This window comes from Hyperolius riggenbachi, chromosome 6 (genome assembly GCF_040937935.1).
Source record: "Hyperolius riggenbachi isolate aHypRig1 chromosome 6, aHypRig1.pri, whole genome shotgun sequence".
In the NCBI taxonomy this organism is placed as follows: domain Eukaryota; kingdom Metazoa; phylum Chordata; class Amphibia; order Anura; family Hyperoliidae; genus Hyperolius; species Hyperolius riggenbachi.
In genome coordinates, this window is record NC_090651.1 from 12,860,727 (window position 1) to 12,882,221 (window position 21,495).

General features: G+C 45.2%; 1 protein-coding gene across 1 annotated transcript in view; it reads right to left on the minus strand.

Annotated features, from left to right (window-relative positions):
* MMEL1 (membrane metalloendopeptidase like 1) overlaps window positions 1–18,464 on the minus strand; it is a 251,965-nt gene extending 233,501 nt beyond the window's left edge. Inside the window, exon 1 of the mRNA XM_068238852.1 lies at window positions 18,277–18,464. The gene's annotated coding sequence lies outside the window, so the exon portion shown is untranslated. The remainder of the gene's footprint in view (window positions 1–18,276) is intronic.
* Window positions 18,465–21,495: the final 3,031 nt, after the last annotated feature.

Here is a 21,495-nt window from a genome sequence, read left to right on the forward strand (position 1 = left end):
TTTACATGACGTCACTCTAAGCGTAACAAACGCTTAGAGCGACGCATTGGGGAGGTAACAGCCAGAAAAGGCGCAGCTTCCGAGAGTAGCTGTCGCTTTTTTAGCGGGGGAGAGGAATCAGTGATCGGGCACCATAGCCCGATTCACTGATTGCCTGGCTAACGAACCGCGGGCCGGGAGCACGCGTGCACGCGCGCGATCGGCCGCGGGAGCGCGCATTGTTCCTGGACGTAGTTTCTACGTCCAGGAACCAAAATAGGTTAATAATAATATGCTATTGTCATCAAATTTGCCATGTATGTTGGGGAGATTAATAGGAACATGGTAAAAAGAAATTGTGAATAGACTGTTTGGTTTTTGAGAAAATCGATTTTAAAGTTTCATAGGAAAAATAGTTTTTTAAACGGGGTAAAAAATGACACTCCTCTGTGGTACATTGTACTATATTCTGAGTTCTGAATACACATTGTATACATTTCATGAAAATGGACAGCATGGGGTCTCCCCACCCGAGCCTACTTAACATCCTGTCACCCATGCAGGCTGGGATAGCCAGAAAGCGGAGGCTAGGCTGCATAGGGCTCCGCACTTTGAGCTGAGCTATACCAGCCAGCATGGTCCATGGTATGGGGGGCTCTGGAGGAGCCCTCCTCTCCTCCAGAGCCCCCCCCATACCATAGACCAGGGGTCTGCAACCTTTAAGACATAAAGAGCCACTTGGACGCGTTTCAGAAAAGAGAAAAAAAAACTGGGAGCCGCAAAACCATTATAAAACAAATCGTTAGCAGATATGACCCCCATATGCACAAATCGTTAGCAGATATGACCCCCATATGCACAAATCGTTGGCAGATATGACCCCCATATGCACAAATCGTTATCAGATATGACCCCCATATGCACAAATCGTTATCAGATATGACCCCCATATGCACAAATCGTTAGCAGATATGGCCCCCATATGCACAATCCTTCAGCAGATATGACCCCCATATGCACAAATCGTTAGCAGATATGACCCCCATATGCACAAATCGTTAGCAGATATGACCCCCATATGCACAATCCTTCAGCAGATATGACCCCCATATGCACAATCCTTCAGCAGATATGACCCCCATATGCACAATCCTTCAGCAGATCTGACCCCCATATGCACAATCCTTCAGCAGATCTGAAAAAGAAAAACCCATTTACTCACCTAGTCAGAAGACCTCCTGTCATGATCTCCTCCTGTCCCGACCTCCGGTCCCGACCTTGTGGCGCGCAACTCCCACGATCCTCTTCCTACGTCACCTCCTGCCTGCCTGCATTACACTGCAGGGCTACGGGAAAATAGCCGCCCGAAGCCCTGCACTGCACTGGTCCGGCGGCCTCTGTGATAGGCTGCCAGCCAGCGACAGCACACGTCACACACGCGCCGCAGCCACTGACACTGGAGCCGCCTAGGAGCCGCGGCGAAGGTGAAAAAGAGCCGCATGCGGCTCCGGAGCCGCGGGTTGCAGACCCCTGCCATAGACCATGCTGGCTGGTATAGCTCAAAGTGCCTAAGCCTTCCCCAGAGCCCTTGTCCAATGTATGGACAAGGGCCTCTTACCCACCTATGGCGCCCAGGAGGAGGTGTATGCCATCAATGTCCCAGGGGGGGTCCCCTTTAACAATTGGACTGGAAAGAGATTGATAAAGGGACTGGAGAGGGTTTGACACAGAGATTGGAGAAGGATCAATAAAGGGATGGGAGAGGGATGAAGGGATTGGAAAAGGATTGATACAATGGATTGGAGAGGGATTGACAAAGGGATTGGAAAGGAATTATCAATTCCTTTCCAATCCCTTTGTCAATCCCTCTCCAAAAGGATTGGTGAGGGTTTGGCAAAGAGATTGAAGAAGAATTGATGAAGGGATTGGATTGGTATTAATAAAAGGGATTGGAGAGGGATTGATGAGGAGATAGGAGAAGGATCGATAAAGGGATTGGAGAGGTTTAGTAAAGGGATTGCAGAGAGATTAATAAAGGGATTGCAGTTGGTTTGATCAGGGGATTAGAGAGGGATTGATAAAGGGATTAGAGAGGGGTTTATAAAGGGATTGGAGAGGGGTAGATAAAAAAGAATGGAGAGGAATTGGAGAAAGATTTCAGATATATTTACTGCAGAAAGTACAGATATGTAGTGAACAAAGTTGCACATTGCTAATTTATGCAAATAGAATGCTGAACGAGGCCTCTAAGAGCGGTCTGAATGAAATAACATGTTCAACTGACGTCATTAACAGAAGAGTAGAATATTTGTGGATTGTCTTCCGTCACCCTCTCCCCAGGACCTAAATCCGGTGACTTTTATTTTCTAAAATGAGATTATTCATGCCGGTTGCTGGAGAATTTTACAACTTGCTCGGAAAGAATGCGAAGGTCATAACTGTGAGTTTTGGTGTTAGAATTAGAAAGTGTTTAGGAAGTTCATTTCTGTAACCGTTTTACAAGCCAGGGAGCCGACCGGGAATGAGGACGGCTAAAATTAAACCGCGCGCCGCGGACGTTAATATATCAACACATGAGATAAATAGTATATAAATTGTGTAACTAAGTTAGCTAAACATTGTAAATGTTCTGTTTCTCGTGACCTTGCGTCACACAAAGGAGAACGTTAATATTTTAAAGCAGAACTACCCAGAGGCAGAGAAAGAGCAGCCTTATGCTAATCATTATTACAGGTTTATAGAGAGCTGAAACATTTTTTATACTCTGCAAAGAAAAGAGGTCAAGTACCACCCCTAACCGTCCCTCAGTAGAGCTGACAATCTAATGTCTCTGCCGCAGGCTAGGGCCAGTGTCAGGGGAGGCCAGTTCACCTAGTGGTGCGTTTTGGGGATGTAGGAGGAAAACTATGCAAACACAGGGCGAACATATGCAGGGCCGGCGCTACCATTAAGGCAAAGGAGGCAGCTGCCCCAGGGCCCCAGAGCTTGTAGGGGCCCCCAGGGGCTACAAGAGGAAAACATTTTTTTTCAAATCGGCCTTATAGTTTTTGAGAAAATCGATTTTAAAGTTTCAAAGGAAAAAAAATACACATTTAAAAACCTGCCGACTTTAATGGTTAATAGCAAATCCACCTTAAATGCTAGAAACCCTACATTTGCAGGATATGTTAAGGAGATCATTATGAATAAGAGGAAAAAACAATTTTTCAAAAAGACCTTATAGTTTTTGAGAAAATCGATTTTAAACTTTCGAAGGAAAAAAGTATACTTTTAAATGCGGTAAATGTCACTTTTAGTAGTAAACCTAACGGTAGTGTAATTTTACATGCATCAAACGAAAGCGCAATAAGTTTCCTGACGGGGTTTCCAGGGGGTCCATACGCAGCCGCAGCGCTTTGGCCAGGGATCGCTATACAGCTGCAATATGGCTGTATGAAGATCCCTGGCATTCTTTCCTATTTTCCCAATTTTTTTTTTTTATGTTTAGAGTGTGGGAATTTTTTTTTTTAAAAAATTATGTGGGGTCCCCCCTCCTGAAACTTTTTAACCCCTTGTCCCCCATGCAGGCTGGGATAGCCAGAATATGGAGCTCCGACCGATTGGGACTTCACACCCTGTTATACCAGCTGCAAAAAAGGTCCCCTAATGCCGATTTTTGTTCCGGGGTATATGTTGAGGGGGCCCCCCAGGTTTATTTTGCCCTGGGGCCCCATTGTTGCTTAAACTGGCCCTGAACATATGATACAACCTCCATGCAGATAGCATCTTACTATAAGGATCCCTCCTCTGTAGCATGTCCTGTCGGTTGCAGTGGAGCTGCAACCGAGCAGTTTGGATTTCTCTGCCCGCATTTGGTTGCTTAGTTTTGATTGCAATCGCAATGAGTCTCATTGCCATCTGCAGTCACTCTGCAGTTCAAAGCAGCTCAGGATGTTGTCATCAATCCACCTATAGCCTGCTGCAGTTCAACTGCAGCCAGACAGCTGCGGATTTCTTACATGCATGTGGTTGCATAATCTGGCATGCATTTGTAATGAGAGTCCTTTCTATTCACAGGCAGCTTGCAGCCTTCAATCAGCCTAACACAAGATTCCTTGATTACCATTCAGCTGTGTGGGAATTTGCATGTCTGCTCTCATTGGTTGATGTCCATATAAAAGCCTGCCTCTTCTCTCGCACCTTGCCCGTCATAGTGTTCAGCTTAGCCATACTTGATTGCTAAGTTCCTTGTGTAATGTTTGAATATTGTATTGCATTACCTCGCTTTGCCTGCCTGGACGTTCACTGCACCCGCGGGGGTACAGTGAAGTCTTTTCCTATCCTGGCAGTTTGGCGACTGCCTTCACCACATTGGTGACTGGTAGGATTCTTGCTTGTCCTGTTCCTGTGAACGACGTAACTATAGGCTGCGGTTGCTATTAGTTATGCTCCTACTTGTTTGTCTTGTCCGTGCCAGTGTGGATGTTTGCTATCGCTGGGGCAGCGATTAGATTGGCGAGCATTCCTTCTGTCTGTCTGTTGTCTGTCCTTGTTACTCAGTGTGGTGGACATCAGATGCTCAGTGCTGCGGTCGCACTGAGCAACCATTGTGTCTTGTTAACTGACAAGCATTCCGTCTGTCTGTTGTCTGTCCTTATTACTCAGTGTGGTGGACATCAGATGCTCAGTGCTGCAGTCGCACTGAGCAACCATTGTATCTTGTTAGCTGTCAAGCATTCCGTCTGTCTGTCCTTGTTACTCAGTGTGGTGGACATCAGATGCTCAGTGCTGCGGTCTCACTGTCACTGAGCAACCATTGTGTTTTGTTAACTGACAAGCATTCCATCTGTCTGTTGTCTGTCTTTGTTACATAATGTGGCGGACATCAGATGCTCAGTGCTGCGGTCGCACTGAGCAACCATTGTGTCTGGTTTATTGTGGCTGTTAGCGGAAGCTCAGAGCTGCGGTCGCTCTGAGCAATCCGGCTTCCTTGTTCATAACTCCTGGTGTGATCTGTATTCTTCCTCCACAAGAGCATTCCGCTCTACTACCTAATATTACCCAGCTGCATAGTCTTGCTTGCTCTGGTGGTACTCTGGTCTTCTATACCTTGCACGGTAAGACCTGAGGGTAACCGAAGTCAGGAGACATACTCTGTGTCCTGTTCAAGCGGGGGCTTGTCTATAGGTGAAGACGTGGGCCGAGCTCAGAGCTATGGCACTAGATTGGGGTATAGTGGCTGAAAGAAAACGAGATCTGTCAGGCATTACATTTACTAGGGATTTTGTTGAAATGTGTATTTAGCAACAACAGTCTACTATGTGTTTATTAGGTTAGGTGCATTACCAGCTATAACCACAGGGTGCGCAGAGTTTTAGTAGCAAAGGTCTTACAACATCCTGTGCCTGTAATATGGGTTGTGAATAATAGCCAAGAGAAACATTACCAAAGGGTTGATTGATATCTGTTTCTCCTGCATTCTACATCCCTGCACACTAAGGGACTACCAGTGCATATATAGAAGTTGTAGGGGGGAGGGGTCTGTTTATAAAGAAGTAGGAATTGGCTGAAATATACCCACTTCTTTACTCTCCAATCTTTATAATGCTGAGCTTTCAGAAATTGGGTCTTGGACAAGATTTAACAAGGCCCTAATGCCCCCTCCTCCACATATAGTGCTATAAGCCCCTCCTCCCCCCACCCCCCTCCCTCCCGAGGATCAGCAGCCCAGCCAGGCAACTGGTACTGGTTAAAATGAAATAAATACAGTGGCTTGCAAAAGTATTCGGCCCCCTTGAAGTTTTCCACATTTTGTCACATTACTGCCACAAACATGAATCAATGTTATCGGAATTCCACGTGAAAGACTAATACAAAGTGGTGTACATGCGAGAAGTGGATCGAAAATCATACATGATTCCAAACATTTTTACAAATTAATAACTGCAAAGTGGGGTGTGCATAATTATTCAGCCCCCTTTGGTCTGAGTGCAGTCAGTTGCCTATATACATTGCCTAATGAGTGCTAATGACTAAATAGAGTGCACCTGTGTGAAATATAATGTCAGTACAAATACAGCTGCTCTGTGATGGCCTCAGAGGTTGTCTAAGAGAATATTGGGAGCAACAACATCATGAAGTCCAAAGAACACACAAGGCAGGTCAGGGATAAAGTTATTGAGAAATTTAAAGCAGGCTTAGGCTGCAAAAAGATTTCCAAAGCCTTGAACATCCCACGGAGCACTGTTCAAGCGATCATTCAGAAATGGAAGGAGTATGGCACAACTGTAAGCCTACCAAGACAAGGCCGTCCACCTAAACTCACAGGCCGAACAAGGAGAGCGCTGATCAGAAATGCAGTCAAGAGGCCCATGGTGACTGGATGAGCTGCAGAGATCTACAGCTCAGGTGGGGGAATCTGTCGATAGGACAACTATACTTCATGCATTGCACAAAGTTGGCCTTAATGGAAGAGTGGCAAGAAGAAAGGCATTGTTAACAGAAAAGCATAAGAAGTCCCGTTGGCAGTTTGCCACAAGCCATATGGGGAACACAGCAAACATGTGGAAAAAGGTGCTCTGGTCAGATGAGACCAAAATGGAACTTTTTGGCCAAAATGCAAAACGCTATGTCTGGCAGAAAACTAACACTGCACATCACTCAGAACACACCATCCCCACTGTCAAATATGGTGGTGGCAGCATCATGCTCGGGGGTGCATCTCTTCAGCAGGGACAGGGAAGCTGGTCAGAGTTGATGGGAAGATGGATGGAGCCAAATACAGGGCAATCTTGGAAGAAAACCTCTTGGAGTCTGCAAAAGACTTGAGACTGGGGCGGAGGTTCACCTTCCAGCAGGACAACGACCCTAAACATAAAGCCAGGGCAACAATGGAATGGTTTAAAACAAAACATATCTTTGTGTTAGAATGGCCCAGTCAAAGTCCAGATCTAAATCCAATCGAGAATCTGTGGCAAGATCTGAAAACTACTGTTCACAAACGCTGTCCATCTAATCTGACTGAGCTGGAGCTGTTTTACAAAGAAGAATGGGCAAGGATTTCAGTCTCTAGATGTGCAAAGCTGGTAGAGACATACCCTAAAAGACTGGCAGCTGTAATCGCACCAAAAGGTGGTTCTACAAAGTATTGACTCAGGGGGCTGAATAATTATGCACACACCACTTTGCAGTTATTTACTTGTAAAAAATGTTTGGAATGATGTATGATTTTTGTTCCACTTCTCACATGTACACCACTTCGTATTGCTCTTTCACGTGGAATTCCAATAAAATTGATGCATGTTTGTGGCAGTAATGTGACAAAATGTGGAAAACTTCAAGGGGGCCGAATACTTTTGCAAGCCACTGTATGGCAGCCTCCATACCCCTCTCACTACAGTTCTCCTGTTCTGTTTCAGTGTGTTTTCCTGCCATGACTATGCGTTCCAGGGCTTCTGTAGCTGCTTGAAGTAGCTCTGCTTCTTGTAGTTCACCACTATTTACCGCAATAGTCCTTATAAGGATTGATACTGACTGCGCTGTTATATTTTTGTTGTTGCTATCTGTGGTGTAGTAGCTTACATACACCACACAGTGGCGGCTACAGCTTCATATTTTTTTTTATTGGGGGGGGGGGGGGGGGGGGGGAGGAAGAGGGGATCACAAAAAGGGCCCATTTGGGCTGATTGAAATATATGTTTGTATGGCAAACTTTAGATATTTTTTGCCTAACTCAGGTAATAAAATTAAGGCTAGCTAGTTCAGCAATGAATGGAACTGGATGTAAACATCACAAATAGAACTCAGAGGCTTTGGAGCAGAGCAGATTGTCCAAATGATGGTGCAATTATAAAACAAAAGTGACCTGCAGATGTACTTGGCTAGTTGGCTGGCAATCCTTAATTGATAACAAGCTGCTCCTGTGTGGACAGATCACAGACAAATCATTCCAGCCCCCAGCCTGTGTCTGACGATTCTACTTACAAGGGCAGTGGGGAAAGGCAGAAGGGAGAGAAACACTGTGTGCGTAATTCCTTATCTTAGCAGCTAAGCATTGCTGGAGACCAGAGCTTGTATTTTAAAGACAGGAAGTTTTGAATCAGGTTAATACCATTTATTGGCTAATTTAAAAGAAAAACAGTGAGCTTTCAGCTAGTAAGCCTTCTTCAGACACTATTCCTGTTGACTGACAATGTTAGAACATAAAATCAGAAGAAGGAAGTAGAGATTGTTTTGCATATATAAGTGTCATCCAAATGCATTAATTACAAGGGCTTTTGCAAGGATTGAGAGGTACTTAGGGCAAATAAATAAGACCCTTGGTTTACTTAAAACCTACATAGACTTAGGCTGACATGGTGTGATAAAACGCGGAAAAGCCCCCGCGTGTACTGGTGGCAAGGCGGCTGATTCCGTGTCTAGCGCTGCGGTTTGCACGCAGCAGCGTGCGTCTGCTGTGGCTGGGCCTGTTACTTCACACAGGCTGAGGAATACGCGCGCGCACGCTGAGAGGCAGAACCTTTATGACAAACAAGGAGGGATCAGCTGACCAGGTTGGTCAGCTGACCTCAGAGCAAGTGGCTATTGGTTGATCGCTGATGGGTGGCGCCGGAGAGCGCCGCGCTATATATAGTCACTGTTGATCAGTCAGTAGTTGTCTGCCGTTGCGAACGCTTACGTGGAAGCACTCAGACCTTAGTCAGATCCTACAGTGTGTTAGAACCAGGAGGACCTGGGAATTCACACTGAGCCAGATTACTTCTGTGTATTATTGTGTTATACTTCAGACTAGTTCCAGGGTGTCGAGACCACGGACCTCACACCCAAGATTAGGGACTCTATATTATCATTCTGTTATACTCCAGACTGGTTCCAGGGTGTCGAGACCACGGACCTCACACCCAAGACTAGGGACTCTGTGTCATCATTCTGTTATACTCCAGACTAGTTCCAGGGTGTCGAGACCACGGACCTCACACCCAAGTCTAGGAATACGCTGTACCATCATATTATACTTCAGACTAGTTCCAGGGTGTCGAGACCACGGACCTCACACCCAAGACTAGGCATTGTTGATATCTGTTATGACCTATTGCATTCCTGACTATCCCTCTGCTTTCTGATTCGGTACCTACGCAAATCTGATTATCTGTTGCCAAACCCTGTCTGCCTTTGGATACCGAATCAGCCTTCTGTCTATGTACTTTGTCTGTCTGTATGTTGCCGACCTGGCTTGCCCGACCTCGAGAGCTATCTCTCTCTTTAAGAGATAGTCTCCAGACCTACCAGTGATATCCACCTTTCAGGTGTCACTCACTCACAGGTCCTTCCTACTTTCAGCCCTGGGACTCCACCCCTTTGGAGGTCTCAGGCTGCTGGAAGGTTTTTGCACTTTCCAAGAGGCGGTATCGCCCATACTGCCAAAGACCACCTGCTCCTCGGGTGGTCTTACTCAAAGTCATTACTGTTGCACCAAACACTCACACTATTTAGGTGTCCAGAGGTTAGTTATACTTGGATTATCGGTGATTCTGCAGATCATCAATAATCAGGTATAATCTGTATTCTTGGTGATACTGCAGATCACCAATAATCAGATTCTCTCTGTGTGCTGACACCGATCGTTACACATGGAGAGTTTTTTAACAGACCCTATAATATATAATGTATTCTGCTGGAACCTCAAAACAGTTAACTGTATTTTACTGAGAGGGGGGGCACTCGGGGGCACAGTGGTTCCTGGGGGGGGACAGTGCTCCAGCATGCCCCTCTGTCGCGCCGCCACTGACACCACACCAGACACCACCTGTATACAGTGTCACTGCGTTTAGTGTTTTATATTAATAATAAAAGTTTCAGCAGCAGCAGAAGGAAGTTGTAAGATAAGATGTAGTGGCATTTAGTAATGACATTCGCTGCCGTGATTTTGGTGTAGAAGCGGAGTAACTCTCTCGGGCTTTGCGAAATGTATGCAAGTATAATTTATGTGCCGGATTCTCTGCATTTTTTTCCATAGTTAATATACGGCAGAAGAAATCCGTGGTATCTCTGCCTTGCAGCTGCTGTCGCGTCCCCAGGAGTTGATTTCCTGTCACCTCCGTGATTGCATCGATATCAGCACAATGGCGGCCTTAATTGAATAATCCCTCGCAGGATCATAATCTCTGTATTTCATCGCGGACGGATGATATACGGACCTAAAAATAGCAACGCTGGGTTCATTGCTCCGCTGCCTGCGCGTTCTCAACCACTCCGTGGCCAGAAAAAAAGAGACCCTGTATATGTAGCAGGAGCAGAGAGCCATTCTGATTACCACCCTGCATGGAGCGACATAAAGAGACTCGCAGAAGAGAGATACAGAGGCTGACATAATTATTTAATTTTAAACAGATAGCCTGGCAGTCCTGCTGACCCTCTTCCTCTAAAGGTAGCCATACATCTAGCGACTTGGCGGCCGATCAATCGTCCCATTCGAGAATTCTTATAGAATCGGATGAAAATCGGGCGTACGTTAAAAAAGGGCGCCGGGAAAAAAGGACGCAGGGTTTTAAACGATAAGCATGAATAACGTTTAAAAAAAATTGTGCTATATTTCGTGTAAAAATAATGTTTTAAAAAGTTATAAGCCATTAAATAATGTGTATGAAATCGGCAAGTGTAAAAACGTTAATCTTCCCTGTTTAAAAAGTGAAATGTATAGTAACGTTTTATAAAACATTAATAAGAATGTTACTAAAGCTATACCTAACCCTACTCTCACACAGAACCCTCCCTGTACCTATCCCTAACCCCTAGACCCCCCCTGGTGGTGCCTAAACCTAAGACCCCCCTGGTGGTGCCTAACCCTAAGACCCCCTGGTGGTGCCTCAACCTAAAACCCCCCTGGCGGTGCCTAAACCTAAGACCCCCCTGGTAGTGCCTAAACCTAAGACCCCTCTGGTAGTGCCTAAACCTAAGACCCCCCTGGTAGTGCCTAAACCTAAGACCCCCCTGGTGGTGCCTAAACCTAAGACCCCCCTGGTAGTGCCTAAACCTAAGACCCCCCTGGTGGTGCCTAAACCTAAGACCCCCCTGGTGGTGCCTAAACCTAAGACCCCCCTGGTGGTGCCTAAACCTAAGACCCCCCTGGTGGTGCCTAAACCTAAGACCCCCCTGTGATAAGCATTAATAACGTTTTAAAAAAATATTGTACTGTTTTCCGTTTAAAAATAATGTTTTAAAAATTATAAATCATTAAATAATGTGTAATCATGAGAAGCAGTTATAAAACATTAAAAGTCTCCGGGCGGCGCTTTTAAAACGTTATTTTTCTCCGGCGCCCTTTTTTCCTGTTGGGTGCCCATTAAACGATATTTATTATGGGAGTGAATGTCGGCGCCCTTTTTGTCCACCTGCCTCATGCGCCCAAATTTCCCGCTTCTGAAAATCGGTGTTGCCGAGTGCATGCCTGATCCACGGTGCAACCAATTTTGGGGCGAGCATGTCCATCGGACATGCTGCAAGATGTCAGGCTGTCGTGGTCGATCAGGTGCGCAGCAGTAACAGCGATCGATCGGGACGAGCGTTGAACGTCACAAATCCCTGGGTGCTGTTCCCCTAATGTCCATTGTCCCCCCTGGTGCCCAGTGCCCTATACTTTACCCGGTCCGCTCCTGGCTCCATTTTTCACTGCAATCTGCATGCCTGCGCCCTACATGGTGGCTGGACTAGCAAGGGTGCATGTGTGACATCACTCACATATCCATATATACGCTGGCAACTCCTTGGGGTATTGTGTATGCGGATTCCGGTGGAGCCTGGAGGCAGCGGCTGACATGTGGTGCCACCACGCGGGGTCAGGGGAGAAGCAGCAGCTCCCGCCGCCAAGCGACCCCGCCTCGACAGCAGCGTGAAGGCCCGCCATTGCCAAGCGCTGCTGGAGATGAGAAGCCTGGGGGAGAACAGTTTGATGGCAGCCAACGTGCTCCGCTACCTGAGGGAGCAGGAGAAGACGTGACTGACCCCCAGAGGCCTCAGAGTCGGATTGGTGGTGTCCGACCATGCGGCCAACCTGCTAGCTGCCATCAACAGGGGACACTTGACCCACATCCCCTGCTTGTCCCACGTCCTGAACCTGGTGGTGCAGAAGTTCCTGCGCACCTACCAGGGGATGGACAATCTGTTGGAAGCGGCTTGGAAAGTTGTGCGCAGTTTCTGCCGCTCAGCTGCTGCCACAGCAAACCTGGCCGACATGCAGCAGCGTAAGGGCCTGCCACCACACCGCCTTGTCATCGATGTGCCAATTTGCTGGAATTCCACCCTGGTGATGTTGGAGTGGCTGTTCCCCATGGCAGCGCACATGCTGCGGTGCCTGCGCACAGACCCCAGGGTGGAGCAGATGCAAACTCGGGAGGACGCAGATAGGTGCACCTATCTGCACAACCTCTGAGTTACTCCTGCTCTTGTATTTGCCTGAGGAAGCAGGCTTGGGGCCCGCGAAACGCGCTGCATAATTTTATGTGGAGTACTGATTAAATATATATTTTTCTGGATACCATATATGGTGGTTGTGTCATATATATTGGGGAGACGGATCTACCCCGGTCCCCCAATTTTTTACAGGGATCAGTTTGGGGCTTGATGCAGTTACCATGAAAGGGGGCGGAGCCTGAGGAAAGATGCACTGCGCATAACAGAGAAGCTTTAAATGGGTGAGGTGAGTGGTAGAGCAACCTGGAGTGACCAACATGCGGGTTGACCAACACGTCTGCTTGAAAACGTTCCTTTGAAACGATCATTATCAGACTATAGTCATTTGAAACGACTCTGAAACGATCGCTGATCTGATAACCGTGCACAAAACTTTAACAACTAATCAGTAAAACTAACAACCAACATCGGTGGAAAATGCAGATCCATCGGGACGGATCAGATGGAAGGATGGTCATTTTTTTTTTCTAAAAGTGTGTATGGCTATCATTAGATAACGACCGTTGCGCACATGCGCAGAGTCATCACCCAACAAACTCTGACGTCACTTCTGTATGCATGCGCAATATTTATTAATGATCCGACATTTAATCATAAAGCCAGTCAATACATGTTGTATGAGCTCGTTCAATTGGGAAATGGGCATCCAGACGGCAAATGCTTGTTCATCGGCTAATTATCTTTTGTTCTGAACGATAGTTAACTAAAGTGTGTACAAAGCTTAAAGAGGAACTCCAGTGAAAATAATTTAATAAAAAAAAGTGCTTCATTTTTACAATAATTATGTATAAATGATTTAGACAGTGTTTGCTCATTGTAAAATCTTTCCTCTCCCAGATTCACATTCTGACATGTATTACATGGTGACATTGTTACTGTGGGCAAGTTATGTAGCTGTTTCTAGCTGCTCTGGCTGTTACAGACAGCTTTAAACAGCCATTTCCTGTCTGTGAACATTGTTACATTGTGGCAGTTTGCCCAGAGTACCGCGGTATTCAGAGCTTCTTGTGGGAGGGGTTTCAGCACAAAATTAGTCACACAGCGCCCCCTGATGGTCTGTTTGTGAAAATCATTCTATTTCTCATGTAAAAGGGGGTATCAGCTACTGATTGGGATAAAGTTCAATTCTTGGTTGGAGTTTCTCTTTAAAGCGGACCTGAACTCAGAACTTCTTCTCTGTTCTAAAAGATTAGCAACAGCACAATAACCTTTATAGACAAAAATGTATTTGTTACAGCTGATAGATATCCTGCAATACATGTTCAGTGTGTCTACTTCCTGCTTTCATGTAAGCAAACATGGGGCTTGATTCACAAAGCGGTGCTAACTGTTAGCACGCCTGTGAAAACCCCCTTAGCACGCCTAAAAGAGCTTTTCGCGTGCTAATTTGCACAAACCGCATCGCGCACAAAATTATGCGCGCAAAACTTTACGCGCGCACTGCACAGAGCGCAGGGTGCTCCGCGCGAAGTGCCCATTAAGCGCGCGATCTGATTGAGAAAACTGGTGCTAACCTACTTAGCACCCTGGTTAGCGCGCCTAAAGACTTTAGACGTGCTAAGTAGGTTAGCACCGCATAGTGAATCAAGCCCATAGAGTTAACTTCCTGCGTTTACAAATTAGCTGCTTTGCCTAGATTCCTAAGCTGACACAGCTGAGAGATCAAATTACAGTTGTAATTAGTATGCATTAATCACAGATGAGTGGGAATTAGACAGACTAAACTCTCTAAATACATACAGGGTGCATTTCTCTGTCTTCCTTTTGCCCTGTGCAAGAGTTCAGGTCCACTTTAAGGGAAAGGTAAAAAAACCCAAACCTACCCCCAAAGTGCACTAATTAATGGGAGACGCCAAAAGCAATAAAATAATAAAAACAATTTAAGAAAAAAGGAGAGGTGGTGGAATTACCTCCTCACAAGGGAAACCACAACTAACGTCAAAAACAGCTTCATTAGACAAACAATGACGTGATTCCGAGGACAAATCTGCTCCTTCTGGTCAAAATATTAGTGTGAAAATCTACAATGTCTCTCTCCTTCATAAACTGTTTTTAATTGTTTTATTGCTTATTGCTAAAACTGGCGTGGAATTTCTGAGCAGGAATGCCCTGCGGGACTTTCTGGCCGCTCCTGCATGTAAACAACGCGAGGACCTGTGAACAAAATGTTTGTAAAAATCCTTCTCATGTTTACAGCTGACCTCAAGACCAATGTTTTTTTTACTCCAAAAAATGTAGACAATGAAAATTAGCAATAAAAGTTCGCAAAATATACTGTAATTAACAACAACAGTAGTAATAATAATAAAAATTTTCACAAAATGTGCACAAAATATTTTGACAAAACAATGTGCACAAAATATTTTGACATCCATCGTTTTTCAAATCGTTATTTGCATGTGGGAACCTCAAGACGATACATTTTACATTCTAATGATTGGCTAATTAACCACGTCTTCCATGTAGTGTGAGAGTCAACGGATTGTGAATACTATAAGCAGATTGTGTAGGCAAGCTCCCATACTACGTGGAGGTGGTTACATTGGTCAGTGATTGGCCAATCAAAATTGAAGGTGTTTACCAGGCTGGTACACACTTTCAATTATGATTGGCCAATCCCTGACTAATTTTACCAGCTCCATGAAGTATGAGGGTCCACAGATATTGAATACAATCAGCAAATGGTATAAGTAAACCCTCATACTACATGGAGGTGGTAAAATTGGTCAGGGATTGGCCAATTATAATTGAAAGTGTGTACCAGGCTTAAGAGAGTGTACACACATGCAAATTTGATTGGCCAACGAATGACCAATTTTAACACTTCCATGTAGTATGAGAGCTTACTTACACAATCTGTTTAAAGCAGGGATCCTCAACCTTTTTTAGCCTGGGGACCACTATCCGGACCAGACTTATTCGGGGGCACCGGCAGGAGTGCCCAACCCCCCCTCCCCAATTTGCCCCAATTGCCCCAGTATAGAGAGTAAAGTTGCCCCAGTATAGGTAGTATAGCTACCCCAGTATGCCTAGTATAGTTGCCCCAGTACAGGTAGTATAGTTGCCCCAGTATAGTATAGTTACCACCGTATAGCTAGTATAGTTGCCCCAGTATAGGTAGTATAGTTGCCCCAGTATAGGTAGTATAGTTACCCCAGTATACCTAGTATAGTTGCCCCAGTATAGGTAGTATAGTTGCCCCAGTATAGCTAGTATAGTTGCCCAACTATAGGTAGTATAGTTGCCCCAGTATAGGTAGTATAGTTACCCCAGTATACCTAGTATAGTTGCCCCAATATAGCTAGTATAGTTATCCCAGTATAGGTAGTATAGTTACCCTAGTATAGGTAGTATAGTTACCAAGGTATAGGTAGTATAGTTACCCCAGTAAAGGTAGTATAGTTACCCCAGTATAGGTAGTATGGTTGCCCCAGTATAGGTAGTATAGTTACCCTAGTATAGGTAGTATAGTTACCCCAGTATAGGTAGTACAGTTGCCCCAGTATAGGTAGTATAGTTACCCCAGGAGTATAGTTACGTGGGATGTTTTGCGGCAGAAGAGCGGCTCCCTGTAGCGGCAATGTATATCGCTGTTTCCATGGGAACTGCTACCCTGCTTCCTGACTCTACACAGCATCCGTGGGATGCGCCCACGCTGCTGTGAGACGTGTTGCTGTAAAAGAAGATGCCAGACCCGCGGCCCGGCACAAAATGTCTTGCGGCCCGGTATCTAAAGTACTGTACACACTTTCAATTTTGATTGGCCAATGATTGGACCATGTTACCACCTCCATGTAGTATGAGGGCAAATGGATTTTGAATACTATGAACATATTTTGTAAGTAAGCTGTCATACTACATAGGGGTGGTTAAATTAGTAAGTGATTGGCCAATCAAAATTGGATGTCTGTACGCCTGGTATACACACTTTCAATTATGATTGACCAATCACTGACCAACCAATTTTCCTCCTCCCTGTAGTATGAGGGTCTTTACAGAGTACATAGTCATGTCACTGTCCTCAGAGGAGCTCACACTCTAATCCTACCATAGTTATAGTCTAATGTCCTACCATATTATTATTATGTATTTATATAGCACTGACATCTTCTGCAGCACATTACAGAGTACATAGTCATGTCACTGACTGTCCTCAGAGGAGCTTACACTCTAATCCTACCATAGTCATAGTCTAATGCCCTACCATATTATTATTATGTATTTATATAGCACTGACATCTTCTGCAGCACTTTACAGAGTACATAGTCATGTCACCGACTGCACTCAGAGGAGCTCATAATCTAATCCTACCATAGTCATAGTGTAATGTCCTACCATATTATTATTATTATGTGTTTATATTGCACTGACATCTCCTGCAGCACATTACAGAGTACATAGTCGTGTCACTGTCCTCAGAGGAGCTCACACTCTAATCCTACCATAGTCATAGTCTAATGTCCTACCATATTATTATTATTATGTATTTATATAGCACTGACATCTTCTGCAGCACTTTACAGAGTACATAGTCATGTCACCGACTGCACTCAGAGGAGCTCATAATCTAATCCTACCATAGTCATAGTGTAATGTCCTGCCATATTATTATTATGTATTTATATAGCACTGACATCTTCTGCAGCACTGTACAGAGTACATAGTCATGTCACTGACTGTCCTCAGAGGAGCTCACACTCTAATCCTACCATAGTTATAGTCTAATGTCCTACCATATTATTATTATGTATTTATATAGCACTGACATCTTCTGCAGCACATTACAGAGTACATAGTCATGTCACTGTCCTCAGAGGAGCTCACACTCTAATCCTACCATAGTCATAGTCTAATGTCCTACCATATTATTATTATTATGTATTTATATAGCACTGACATCTTCTGCAGAACATTACAGAGTACATAGTCCTGTCACTGACTGTCCTCAGAGGAGCTCCTAATCTAATCCTACCATAGTCATACTGTAATGTCCTACCATATTATTATTATTTATATAGCAATGACATCTTCTGCAGCACTTTACAGAGTACATAGTCATGTCACTGACTGTCCTCAGAGGAGCTCACACTCGAATCCTACCAGAGTCATAGTCTAATGTCCTACCATATTATTAGCATGTATTTATATAGCACTGACATCTTCTGCAGCACTTTACAGAGTACATAATTATGTCACTGACTGTCCTCAGAGGAGCTAATAATCTAATCCTACCATAGTCATAGCCTCTATCACCCTTGATGAAGCCTGTTTATTGAGCGAAACATGTTGGAATTAGGGTTTTGTTTGTTATTAAGAGAACTTAGTTAGTTTGGAACAGTTTTTTTTTTTCTTTGGTGCATGTTAATGGGAGGGAGGATACTGAATTATTGTAGACTCTCAATTAGCAATTAAGCCTTGCAGTTAATTACCTCATCCCAGGCTAGCAAATGACAGTATATGAACCTTCTGGTATGAACCTTGTGGATATCTATCATGTTATCCCACTGGCATGCTGATGCCTTACTTTATGTTGTCCTCCTGAATAACTCTATTTTTAAGCTCAAGATAAATGTTACATTTATAATTTGTGCCTTTAGATTTTTTTTATCTTCTGATATCTTTTAAATTGTGTAATGTCCCCCTGGCAACCTGGGACTATGTGTTGAATTGTAGCCGGATAAGGTGAGTGAAGATCTCTGATTGGATGCGGAGGTTTATGGTACTTGCCCTGTATAATTCCTGTCATCTCTCCTGCTTGGCTCAGGAAGCCTATACATGCTTATCTCAAGCGATCTATTTGTGATGTTTCGCAGCTAATGAACGGTGTTGGTTCTGTGCGGGGGTCTCACCTGTATGTCGGCGAGGAGCGTTCTGCGGCTGCCGTCAGGTGATAGCGAGCGCGGAGACTTGAGAAATCCCCGGAATATTTACATTTTCAGAGGAAGGAGAGCCTGATTGTCGGGATCGGAGGCGTCTAATGATCAGGTGTCCTCGAGGGAGATGAATGTTCAGAAAGTGCTCAGACTGAGAAACCGTCTCTTCCTCTCCCTCTTCTTCTTCTTCTTCTTCTTCTCTTTTTTTCTGTCCGTGGAAGGTCTGGCTATCTCATCACGCTCAGGTGCCTGCCTCTACCCAATGAATTCTCTGCACTGGTAATTCTCCGGCAAGGTTATTATTAACTCTTGTGAGACCAGCTCAGCTATCAGAGCTTCGAGCCTTGTAGAGCGGACTGCCGAGCTCGGCATTGTTTTAGATAATGAAAATGTACAATCACCTCTCTTATGTGCCACCCATGCCACCACTAGGGGAAAGGGAGGGGGGGGGTGGGTGTTACTTCTTCTCTATTAACCATTTATTAAAATAAACCTGTTTGGTGAGAAGCCTGGAGGTTGGCCGGTAATGAACGCTTTCTGAATATCCTAGTTGGTGGGATGGTTCTGGTTGTTCCAGAGATAGTCCAAAAAAAAATTGAAACAAATCAGAATTATTTGCGTCTTATTGACTGGGATGGTCAATAAGATGCAAATAATTCTGAGTTGTTTCAAATTTTTAAGGTGCCCATACATCTCTCGACGTGGTGGCCGATCGACCACCTGATTTGATAATTATTATTGAATTGGATGAAAATCGCTGCCGCCAAGAGCATGCCCGATCGGGACAGAATTGGTTGCATGTATCGATTGGACATGCTGCAAGATATTAGGCTGTTGTGGTCAATCAGGTGCACGGCGGTAAGTCATCGATAGTGGGATGAGCGACAAATGCCCCAGTGCTGTTCCCGCAGTGTATACATGTGCCCCCTGTGAGTGCATTTATGTATTAGCTGTCCTGTGTCATGCACTGCGTGGTACCCATCCATCTTCAGAACACCCGGCTTTTCCATTAGCCCTAAACATTCCACCGGCATATAGCACACTGCGCCAGTGTGATGTCACACTCACACATACGCCGGCGGTGTGTATATCGCTAATGGAAGAGCGGTATTCCGAGGACGCATGGGCAACGCACAGTGGTTGACACAGGACAGGTAATATATAAATGCAAATATGAGGGAGGCGATTCTGCCTCAATGTGAAGTATAGGAAAGTGAAAAACCACTCTAAAAAACACTAGATCAGAGCAGTTTTCCAAGGATTTTTAGTTACAGTAATTGTTCAGTTACAGCTGTACTGTAACAAAAAAAAACGCTCCAAAAAACGCTAGGCATGTTTAGAAAGTCGCTCCAAACATGCCTAGAATCACTCTGAAAAATCACTTCAAAAAACTATAGCACTTACGGATACGCCAGCAGTTTTTGGTGTGCAGTAGCCCTTATACAGCTTAAAATGGACAAATCGAATACCGCTGTGGCAACCTTCATAGGATGAGGTCATTTGGGTGCCAGGCATGTCTAATAGACGCCAATATAAAGTATCGGTAATCGGGTGCTCAGGCAGTGAGTTGGATGCCCAATTACATAGGGAATAATGGCCGTAGCCGAAGCTAATTTTGGCATTGTTGGGTATTACAACGGGGACACAAAGTGGATGGGGTGTGTGAGCACCCTGGAGCAAAAGATACAAGAGAGAAAACGGGAGCCCAATGGTGCAGTATGTCAAAGTAACACAATTTGTGGAAAGAATTAAGCAAAAGGTCTACTCACAAAGATGGGTTGCTGGGGCAATCGACCACTGGCAGCAGGTACAGACAATGAACCCGAATCCACTCGGTGTGGCCCGTCAGGACCTCGGCTGGTCGCTCTCCTTGATAAAAAGAAGCACTAGGCTCGTGTAAAAACACTGTGGCTAATGCTTATGCCCCTTCAACAGGGACGTTGAGGGGTGGATTTAGCACATATAGGGGATAAAGATGGTTGCGTAAAATACGTTAAAAACAGTCTCTAGACCGCTAATTTAGGGAGCCTCTCAGGCAGAGAGGCTCCTTAAGTTAGCGGGCTAGAGACTGTTGGCACTTTTATTGGCCCGAGGAAGCGGCCTCAGACCCTGAAACACATTGCCTGTGCTTTGTTATTAAACATTCTTTGTTTAAGAATTTTGTCTCTGAGCTAAGCCACCTTACTAGTTTCTTTTTAGTTGTTTTTAACGTATTTTACACAACCAGGGCGCCTCTTTATCCCCTATATGAATTACAACGGGGAGGTTAGTGTCAGGCATAAGGTGACCGAGGGTTAGGCCTCTTTTTCGCGGGCAGTTCATAGGCAGTGAAATGCCTCTCAAACTCTCACAACTGCTCACTGCTGCCTGGTAACTGCTCACTGCTGCCTGGCAACTAAACTGCTCGCTCCTTGGGCAGTTATAAGCCTCTTGGCTGTCAGCCACAAACACTTTTCACCTGCAATTACATGCAGCCGAATGCAGGGGGCGTAACTAGAAATCACTGGGCCCCCTATGAAACTTTAAATGGACCCTCCTCATCTCTCCCTCCCTCAAAAAAAGAAATCGGAAAGGCAGGCCAGGCAGGATTTAAAAAAAAAAATACTTAGGTGTCCCTAGTATAGGTAGCCATGTATAGGTGTCCCCAGTATAGGTAGCCATGTATAGGTGTCCCCAGTATAGGTAGCAAGATATAGGTGCCCCCTGTATAAGTAGCAAGATATAGGTGTCCCCAGTATAGGTAGCGAGGTATAGGTGCCCCAGTATAGGTAGCCTAGTATAGTTTCCCCCAGTATAGGTAGCCAGGTATAGGTGCCCCCAGTATAGGTGCCCCAGTATAGGTAGCCTGGTATAGATGCCCCAGTATAGGTAGCCTGGTATAGATGCCCCAGGTATAGGTAGCAAGATATAGGTGACCCCAGTATAGGTAGCCTGGATGGGGAGCAGCATGCACACACAGCCGTGGGGAGGGGGCCTCACTGCTTCCTTCCTCACCTCAGGCTCTTGAGCGGCGCGCTTCCCGCCTCCAGAATTAGAGCAGCAGCAGGGTAGGGAGACTCACCTCACCTCCGCGTTCCATATGCTGGATCTTCACACATGCCGGTCTTCTCTGTCTCCGCCGCTCTCTCTCTACGTCCGCAGCTGTGTGTGCCCGCTGCTCCCACCTCCTGTGCTGCTTCCCACCCACAAAAACGC